Source organism: Pteropus vampyrus, unplaced genomic scaffold (genome assembly GCF_000151845.1).
Source record: "Pteropus vampyrus isolate Shadow unplaced genomic scaffold, Pvam_2.0 Scaffold22, whole genome shotgun sequence".
NCBI classification, from domain to species: Eukaryota; Metazoa; Chordata; class Mammalia; order Chiroptera; family Pteropodidae; genus Pteropus; species Pteropus vampyrus.
In genome coordinates this window covers 11652371-11660871 of record NW_011888803.1, presented here as the reverse complement: position 1 = coordinate 11660871, position 8501 = coordinate 11652371, and positions in this window count along the sequence as shown.

Below are 8501 nucleotides of genomic sequence, written 5' to 3'. Positions count from 1 at the left end.
CACCTATGTGATTGTTTCCTCTGCCTGGAACTCTCTCCTCTTGATTCTTTTCATTATCTTTCTTACCCAATAAGAGCTCCCAGAACTAGCAGTATAAATATCATTTGGAGCCTTATAAAATATGCGAAATCTCAGGCTCAGTCTTTCACTTACTAAATCATAAACTACATTTTGACAAGTCCCCCGGGTGATTGATATGCAAGTTATAATTTGAGAAGGTCTAGCTTAGGTCTCAACTCAATTGTCACTTCCTCAGGCTTAGCCAACCCTCAATCTAAATTAGCTTCCCAAACCACTCTGTACTACACCATGTATTTGATTTTTTTCATGGCAATTAACTTTAGATATCAGTCGTTAACTCATATCTTTATTTTTCCCCACTAGAGTACAAGTTCTATGAAAGCAGGGGCTATATTTGTATTATTCACACTATTTTACAACCTAGGGTAGCTCATCAGTAGACATTTGATAGATAAATGAATATTTAAATCTATATGTAACTTAATGATCAAAGAGACAGTAGAATAGAATAAGTTTTGATTTCTGTTTATCTGGGTTTTTCTGACGTAATTACCAGCCAGAAAAGTTATGCGTCAAATCAGTTTTGGCGCAAATCACTTGCAGTATTCTAATTGAATTAGGAAGGAAGGAAGGGAAGGAAGGAAGCAAAGAAGGAAGGAAGGAAAGCTGGCCTTGGAAGATGAGATTGTAATAAATGAAATGGCATTGCAAAGGACCACATAGGATAGGACTATAGATGCAAGTAAAAAAAGATCGTATCGAGCTCCCCTACATGGTGTGAATCATGCTAGTTTCTCACCTTCTAGAACTTGTAAAATACTGAAGATTGAAGCTTTATATTTTCTATTGTACTGCCTGGAACACATCATCAATTAGTAGCCATTAAGAAGGAAAGATTTCTAATATCAACTTTATCAATAATAAAGCTAACAATTTGATCTCAAAAAAAAAAAAAAAAAGGATAGAGTATGTTAACATCTGTGTAGTTAAAATCCTCAGTCCTGGGTTTTTCCTTTACTCTTACACTCCTACCACACTCACAATACTCTTGACACCAGATGCATGAGGTTTTTTCCTACACCTCAATTTTCTGTGACATCAGTTGGGTGTTCTACAATTTTACTCAATTCCAACACTGTTTACCTGGAGATAGTGTCAGATCCCACAGGTTAAGGGCTCAATCCCACAACTGCCCCCCATTCTACTTCAGATGACAATCACAAGTAGTAAGGCCCCAGGTACCCACAACTTCTAATCTTCTTGGCTATAAATCCAAGGTTCCTATGATCTCCTCCCCCTTGGAGTCAGCAATTTGCTAGAACAGCTCATAGAACTCAGGGAAACATTTACATTTACCAGTTTATTAAAGGATATGATTAAAGAATACAGATGAACAGCCAGACAAAGATATACATAGGGTGAGCTCTGGGAGGGTCCAGAAGCTTCTGTCCCTGTGGAGTTGGAGTACGTCACCTTCCCAGTAGATAGGTAGATGTGTTCATCCACCTGGAACCTACCCAAACTCCATATGATTGAGATTTTATAGAGCCTTCTTCTTGTAGGCATGATCAATCATTAGGTCCATTTCCAGCCCCTCTCACCTCTCTGGAGAATGAGGGTGGGACTTAAAATTCAGAGCTTCTAATCATGGCTTGGTCTTTTTGGTGACTTGTCCCCATCCAGGAGCCCACCCAGAGTCACAACAGTATGATAAAAGATGCTCCTAGTGCTTGTATCGCTTAGGAGTTTACAAAGTTTATAGGAGCCCTGTGTGAGGGACAGGGGGCAGAGACCCATATATATATTTTCTATTATCTCACAATATTGGAGTAAGAAAATTAATCACGTGACAACTAAATGAGATGCATGATCCTTGATTGGATTCTGGGTTAAAAAAATAAAGAAATTTTTTGGGACATTTGCATATGAACTGTGCATTAATTATTGTTATATAACAAATCATCCCCAAACATAGCAGCTTAAAAGAACAATTATCATTTAATCTCTCATAATTTCTTTGATCAAGAATTTGGGAGTAGTTAGATTCAATGGTTCTCTTAAGAAAGTCCCTTAAGACATCATACTGAGATGTTGGCTAGGGCTACAGCCATCTAAAGGGTTAAGTGGGGCTGCATCGCTTCCAAGATGGTTCATTCAAAGGGCTAAGTTAGAGCTGGCAAGTTGGCTCCTGTTCATGTGGTTGCTTGGGTATCCTCACTACACAGCAGCTGGCATCCCCCAAAATGAGCAATCTGAGAGACCAAGATGGAAATTGCAATGCCCCATATGACCTAGCCTTAGAAACCACAATCACCTCCATCCTCTTGTATTTAATCAACCAGTCGTGATTCAAAGTGAGAGGGAACTGCATAAGGGTATGACTAATCATGAGGTGAATATTGAGTGTTATCTTGGAGGCTGGCTGGTACAGATTTTATATTAGATAACTTATTATATTTATTTAAATATATTTCCTGAATGTGATCACTATAATGTCCTTGTTCTTAAAAGAAATGTGCTAAGGTATTTAGGGTGAAATATCACAATATCTGAATATGCTTTCGAATAGTGAGCAAAAATAACCAAAACAAAAAAAACAAAAAGCCATATATATTTTATATTGTTATATGCATATATAATTATTATATATAGTACTAAACTGTCGGTAGCTTGAGCTCAACCATGGTGAAAATATTTAGATACCACAGAAGACAGCAAACACTACAAACTCTAGTGAGGACTCTTCCTCACTACCTCGGCCTGAGCCAGTTGTTAAACTTTTTTCAGCATATCACTGTGTGTGCATGTATAAACACACACATATATACACATACATGTATACATACAAATACATGTCCTTTGTATACACATATGTGTAAATATGTGTGTGTATGTGTGTCTGTATAGAGAGGGAGACAGAGAAAGTAAGGCAAATGTTAAAAATTGTGCAACCTAGGTGAAGAATATATGGGCGTTCTTATACTATTTTTACAACTTTTCTAAAAATTTGAAATTTTTCCAAATAAAAATGGGAACAATTAAAAACATAATTAGGGGAAATATGTAGAGGTATATTATAGATGAAAAAACATTGGTCATAAATTGATATAGTTAAGTTGGACAAGGTGCTCTGAGGGTCTATGATAATATTCTTTCTACTTCAGTACATTCTTGTAATTTCCCACAATAAAAAGTTAACAAACACACACAAAAGAAATTAATATATAAAAGCAGTTAGTCAGAAAGAAAAATTGCTGAAAAATAATAATTGTTAAGAATAAAAATGTTCATTAAAATTTATTAATTGTGCTCAGGTCAAGCTCTACCTGGCATACCTTGGAGGGAGACATGACGCATTCAAAGGACATGAATTTGCAAAAAAAAAAAAAAAAATCTGAATGTTCAGTAACCATACTAGGGATAGGTTGCCTCTATTTTTATGAGACCTGGACCACAAAACCCAAGGTTGTTTTAAAAGTCAAATTGAATAATTAAACATCAGGAGTCTGTGCATGGCACATGGTAGGCAATCAATACCTGTGTGTTGAATAAGTTAATAAAAGAATGGCTCCCTTTCCTGATCTCTTTCAGGATAGGTAACTCCATAAACAAACATTAACACTCTCCTGGCCAAAGATGGTGACTGTGCAGTGAGGACAATGGTGAGTACAGTCAGAAGGGTGTGTGTCACATCTCCTGAGGCAAATTGTCCTTCCCCTTGGTGTACAGAGCAAGCAGCGAGGCCGGCTTTGAAAATGCAAGACCTGTGCAGACACATCACCCTTGGTTTAATGCTCTGTGGTTGCCATCCTGAGACTTTTAATAACTTTATCTTTGCATTTCAATTTTACAAGCATGCGGATGTGACAAAGGAGCAGTGTGTGAGCAGAGGAGATAAGTATAATATGCATGTCTACTCTTTCTTGCTGCTATATCTGCATATAGAATTCTTGATGTCCCATGAGCACAGAATTCCCATGGACCCCCAGTAATGCCTGAAAGTTTAGTATGACCTCAGGCAAATGCGAGGTCAGTGAATTTCATCTACAGTGGAGGAAGGAGAAGGGAGGACTCACTCTCAGCCCTGAGACTCTGCTTTCTGTTTGAACCAGAATCCGATTTGAATGCAGAACATAGTGGCACTCTAAATGTAAATGTTAGCTATTTAACAAATAACTAAAAAACCTCATCATTTCCTTTCTTATTCATGTTACTTCCCTGTCTTAGCCATCGCTCATTCTGAAAAGGATGACAGAAAGAAAGGGAAAGATGGCAACTCAAAGTTCCTTTTCAAGTCTTCCTTTACTCATCAGTAAACTGAATGTGGAGTGTTGGTAGAATGTGCGCCTATCGACCGATGAAATAAAAAATAGCTCTGTGCAGCATTTCCACTATATTGGTAAGAACAATATCCATATGCACGTTTGAGCTACAAAATACAAATTGTGTAATTTCGCTAATTCTGCATATGAATTTATTGCTCTTACATTTGCATTTAGAATGGACATTGCACAATATAACAATGAATGGTAAAATTTATGCTAGTAATCTAAAATTTTAATTTTCCTTTCCTTAGAATGACATTAAAGAGCAAATTAAAAACATCGTGACGAGTTGAGAGAGAATGAAGTAGAAAAAAACCTTTGTGTTTTAAAAGTAAATTCTTTAACTTGAAAATTGCCATATTCTGCAAGCTGTCTCTCAAGAGGTTTTTCATAAAGGAGACAAGACTTCTGCTCCACCCATAAAAGCATCAAAACACATTTCAATATACAGAGCTGAGAATTTTCTCCATCGGGTGTCATTTTCCTTTAATATTAAGATTTGCTCATTAATCAAACCTTCTCTGAGTGGAACAGCAGCTCAAAGCTTGAGAGGAGATTGTTTTTTGTTCCCTTCAGGCTCAAACCGATGCTTAATACAGACCAGAATAACCTGGCAACCAACCCCTGGTTAGACACACAGCTTTAAAGTTTAACTTTATACAAACAGTGCAGTGCAATCCAGGGCAAGGTCTATAAAGATAGGTCCTGGCAACCTTACCTTTCATTGTCTCGATAGCTATGGATCATTATGACCTTTAGGTTTTAACCCCCATGGGGAGATTTCAGAGAAATAATGCTTCCCCTCTTGGCCCCAGGGCCTCTAGCCAGTTGTGTAACCAAAACTTGACAGAGTTCCCCAAGCACAAAGCCCTGTGGAGGGCAGTAGAAGAGTCAGAGAGTGCATTTCACTAGGAAATTTGCATGATGGCTGGTAGAAAGCCTGGGACATGAAATCAGAGATCTCTTCTTATTAGTTGTGTGACCTTGGGCAAGTCACTCACTGTCTCTAGGCATCAGTTTCCTCATCTATAAAGTGGGTGTAATGATACTTATCCTGCCTACCTTGTGAGGTTATTGTGAAAAGCAAAATGAGTTAATTTTGTGGTAAAGTGCCTTTTAATAGTAAAAGCATATCCAAAGTTATAAAATTATTAAAGATGAAGGATTCTAGAAAACATTTTCAGATTAATTTGCTCAGTCACTTAACAAATATTTATGAAGCGCCTAGCACAAGTAGGTTCTATTCTAGGCAATGGAGATACATCAGTGAATGAAAACAGACAAATATCTCTACTTGTATAGAATTTGTAATTTGCTAGCCATGGATAATAACAAAGAAAAAAGTAAGGATGAAGTTGCAATTTTAAATAGGATGGTATGTCAGATTGTGCCAGTCCTGGCCTCTGATAAATCATACGGGCCTGTGTGCACGCCCCCTCACAAACGGACTCTGCTATTTCTGACTCGTTCATCAGGAGCCCTGGCCTTGAGAGGCTTTGAAGCCTCCACTCTTGCCCTTTGAAGCATTCGTGCTGTTGTGTGAGGAAGCCCTGACTAAAATGCAAAAGAATTAGGTATTCCACGGAGAGAGACCATGCCAACAGCAGCACTGAAGACAAGCCATACGGGTGAGGCGATCTTGTACGCTCTGGTCCCTGTAGAACTGCCAGATCATTGCAGCTCATGGATGCCTTGGTGAACCCAGCTGACCCACAGAATTGTGAGATATAATATATCAGTGTTTTTAAGAGGAGGCCAGAGAAAGCCTGTCTGAGAAGGTGATATGTCAACAAGAATAGAAAGAAGCTGCTATGGACTGAATGTTTGTGTCCTCCCCAAAATCCTATGTTGAAGACTTAATCCCAGTGTGGCTGTATTTGAAGGTGGAGCCTCTAAGGAAGTAACCGAGGTTAAATGAGGTCATGAGGTTGCACCGAGGAAAGGCCATGTGAGGACATAGCAAGGGGCTGTTGTCTGCAAGCCAGGAAGACAGTTCTCACCAGAAATCAAATTGGCTAGAACCTTGATCTTGTACTTCTATTCCCCAGAACTGTGAAAAAATAAATTCTTGCTGTTTAGGTCACCCAGTCTATGGTATTTTGTTATGGCAGCCCAAGCTGACTAAGATAGAAGCCATGCAGATATGGGGAGAGCATTCCACTAGAAAGAACAGCCGTGCAAAGGCCCCGAAGTGCAGGCAAGCTGGAATGCTGTGATGTTGAACTCCAGTAAGTAAGGCAGAACTGGAGGACATGGAGTCAGAGAAGTAAGGGTAGTATGCAAAATCAGTAGGCCCTTTAAAGACTTTGCTTTTTACTCTAAATTAAAAGCAAATTCTGTTCAGAATTTTGAGGGGTGGAGTGGCATGTTTTCAAAGGACATGCGTTTCTGTAATACTTGACTTTTACGTAATGATGAACATGTGTTACTTTTGAAATCAGAAGAAAAGACATCAGAACACTTAGAAGACTACATAAGAATCAGCAAACGAGTACAAGCTGTGTCCTTTAATGCCAACATGTGAGTATAGAGGAAGGGGAGAAGCGAGGAGGAATAAAAGGGTAAGTGGAGAGATTGTGGGCTGATTAGAAGTGCAGGTCTCACTATGCCACTATCTTTGGATTCTTTGGGGACCTGTGTTCTTTGTCTGTTCTCCCTCTGGTAATCGCACCTCTGCAGAATGGTGCCTGGTCAGAGATAGGGGCAGGAAGCAGAGGGTGCAGCAAGAACAGAAAACAAAGCATGGTTTAAATTTTTTCTTGATAGGAATCAAGTACATCCGATTCACGCCAGCACTTAGTACATTACCTAGTTTATGTAAGGCATGGGCTAGATTATTTCTTGAAGAGATGAATGAAATGGCCTGAGCGATCTCCCTAAATTATTCTCACCCCACTCTCCCCATTCTCACCCTCCTTCTTTTTTGGTATAACTGAATTCTAAAGGGGATTTTTAAAACAAAGAGTGGGTGTAGTGGAAGGCTGATCTTTGACATAATAAAACAGTATAAGTCTGCTGTATTTAAGCCCTGCATATCTCGTGGTCTGTTTCTAAAATGCAATACATTGAGCTGAACCTTCAAGTAAACTGGAGATCTCACAGATTCTCAGCTAATCCTTTACATTTCATTGTCGTTTACATTAAGTGTGGATTGGGACTGGCGGACTTAAAAATGCAATGGAAAGGTTGAATGAGTTGTGTTATCTTGTAAAAGCTCTATTCACTTTTTTTCTTCTTCTTTGATTGACAAAGGAATCAATGAATAGACAAATATGCTTAATGTAAGCCTGGAAGGAGAGTACTTTAAAAATAAACATTCTATTTAAATTGTAAGGGTGCTTTGCTGTAACCAACAGATGTATTTTCCAAACATTGTGTATAACCCACTTTTTTTCTGAGTGCAAGAAGGAAAGATACTTTTTGTTTTATAAATGATCATCCCATTAGTCGTCTGTTCTATAAACCTTACATTTTGTGAATCAGGTATTTTAAAAATAGGGTACACACATACACAAATTCTTTAAAGGAAACAGTGACCAACTATTCTTGAACATAGAGATGATTTTTCATCGTCTTGAATAGATTAGAAAAGGTTGAATACTTTCAGCTCCAATGACTAGTCTTAGTATAAGTTTCAAGTTAACCAAAAAGAAACACAAACTACTGATCAGCCAGGCAAAGGGTAGTGGAATACACCATCTCAAAACATGCCCCTTTGGTATGCAGATTATTTTGAGCTGAAGGCAACTGAGAAGAAGCAGATATAAGAAAAGTTCTCTGCATGCCCCCACCTCACCCCATTTGCCTAAAAGCAGGACTTGAACTTGTAAAGGTGTCCTGTCCTTCCTCTCTATCAGGAAGGATAGAAGTTGATCACTGGAGATAACTCTAGACCCTTAACGGCTCAGAGAGAGCACCAGAGGACTCACAATACAAACTTTCCTAAAACTAGCCATTATCCTCCATTAGTTTCCCCCACATATTTGCCTTCCCATAATTTGCCACCCTAAGAAGTTCAAAGTGCTTTTCCTTTGTCTTGTTACTTCTCTAAACATTTATTGTTCTTTTGTTAAAATGCTATATAAGCCCAGTTCTAACCACTCCTTTGAGTTTACTCATCTCTGGGTGCTCCCATGTGTACACACAATGCACTTG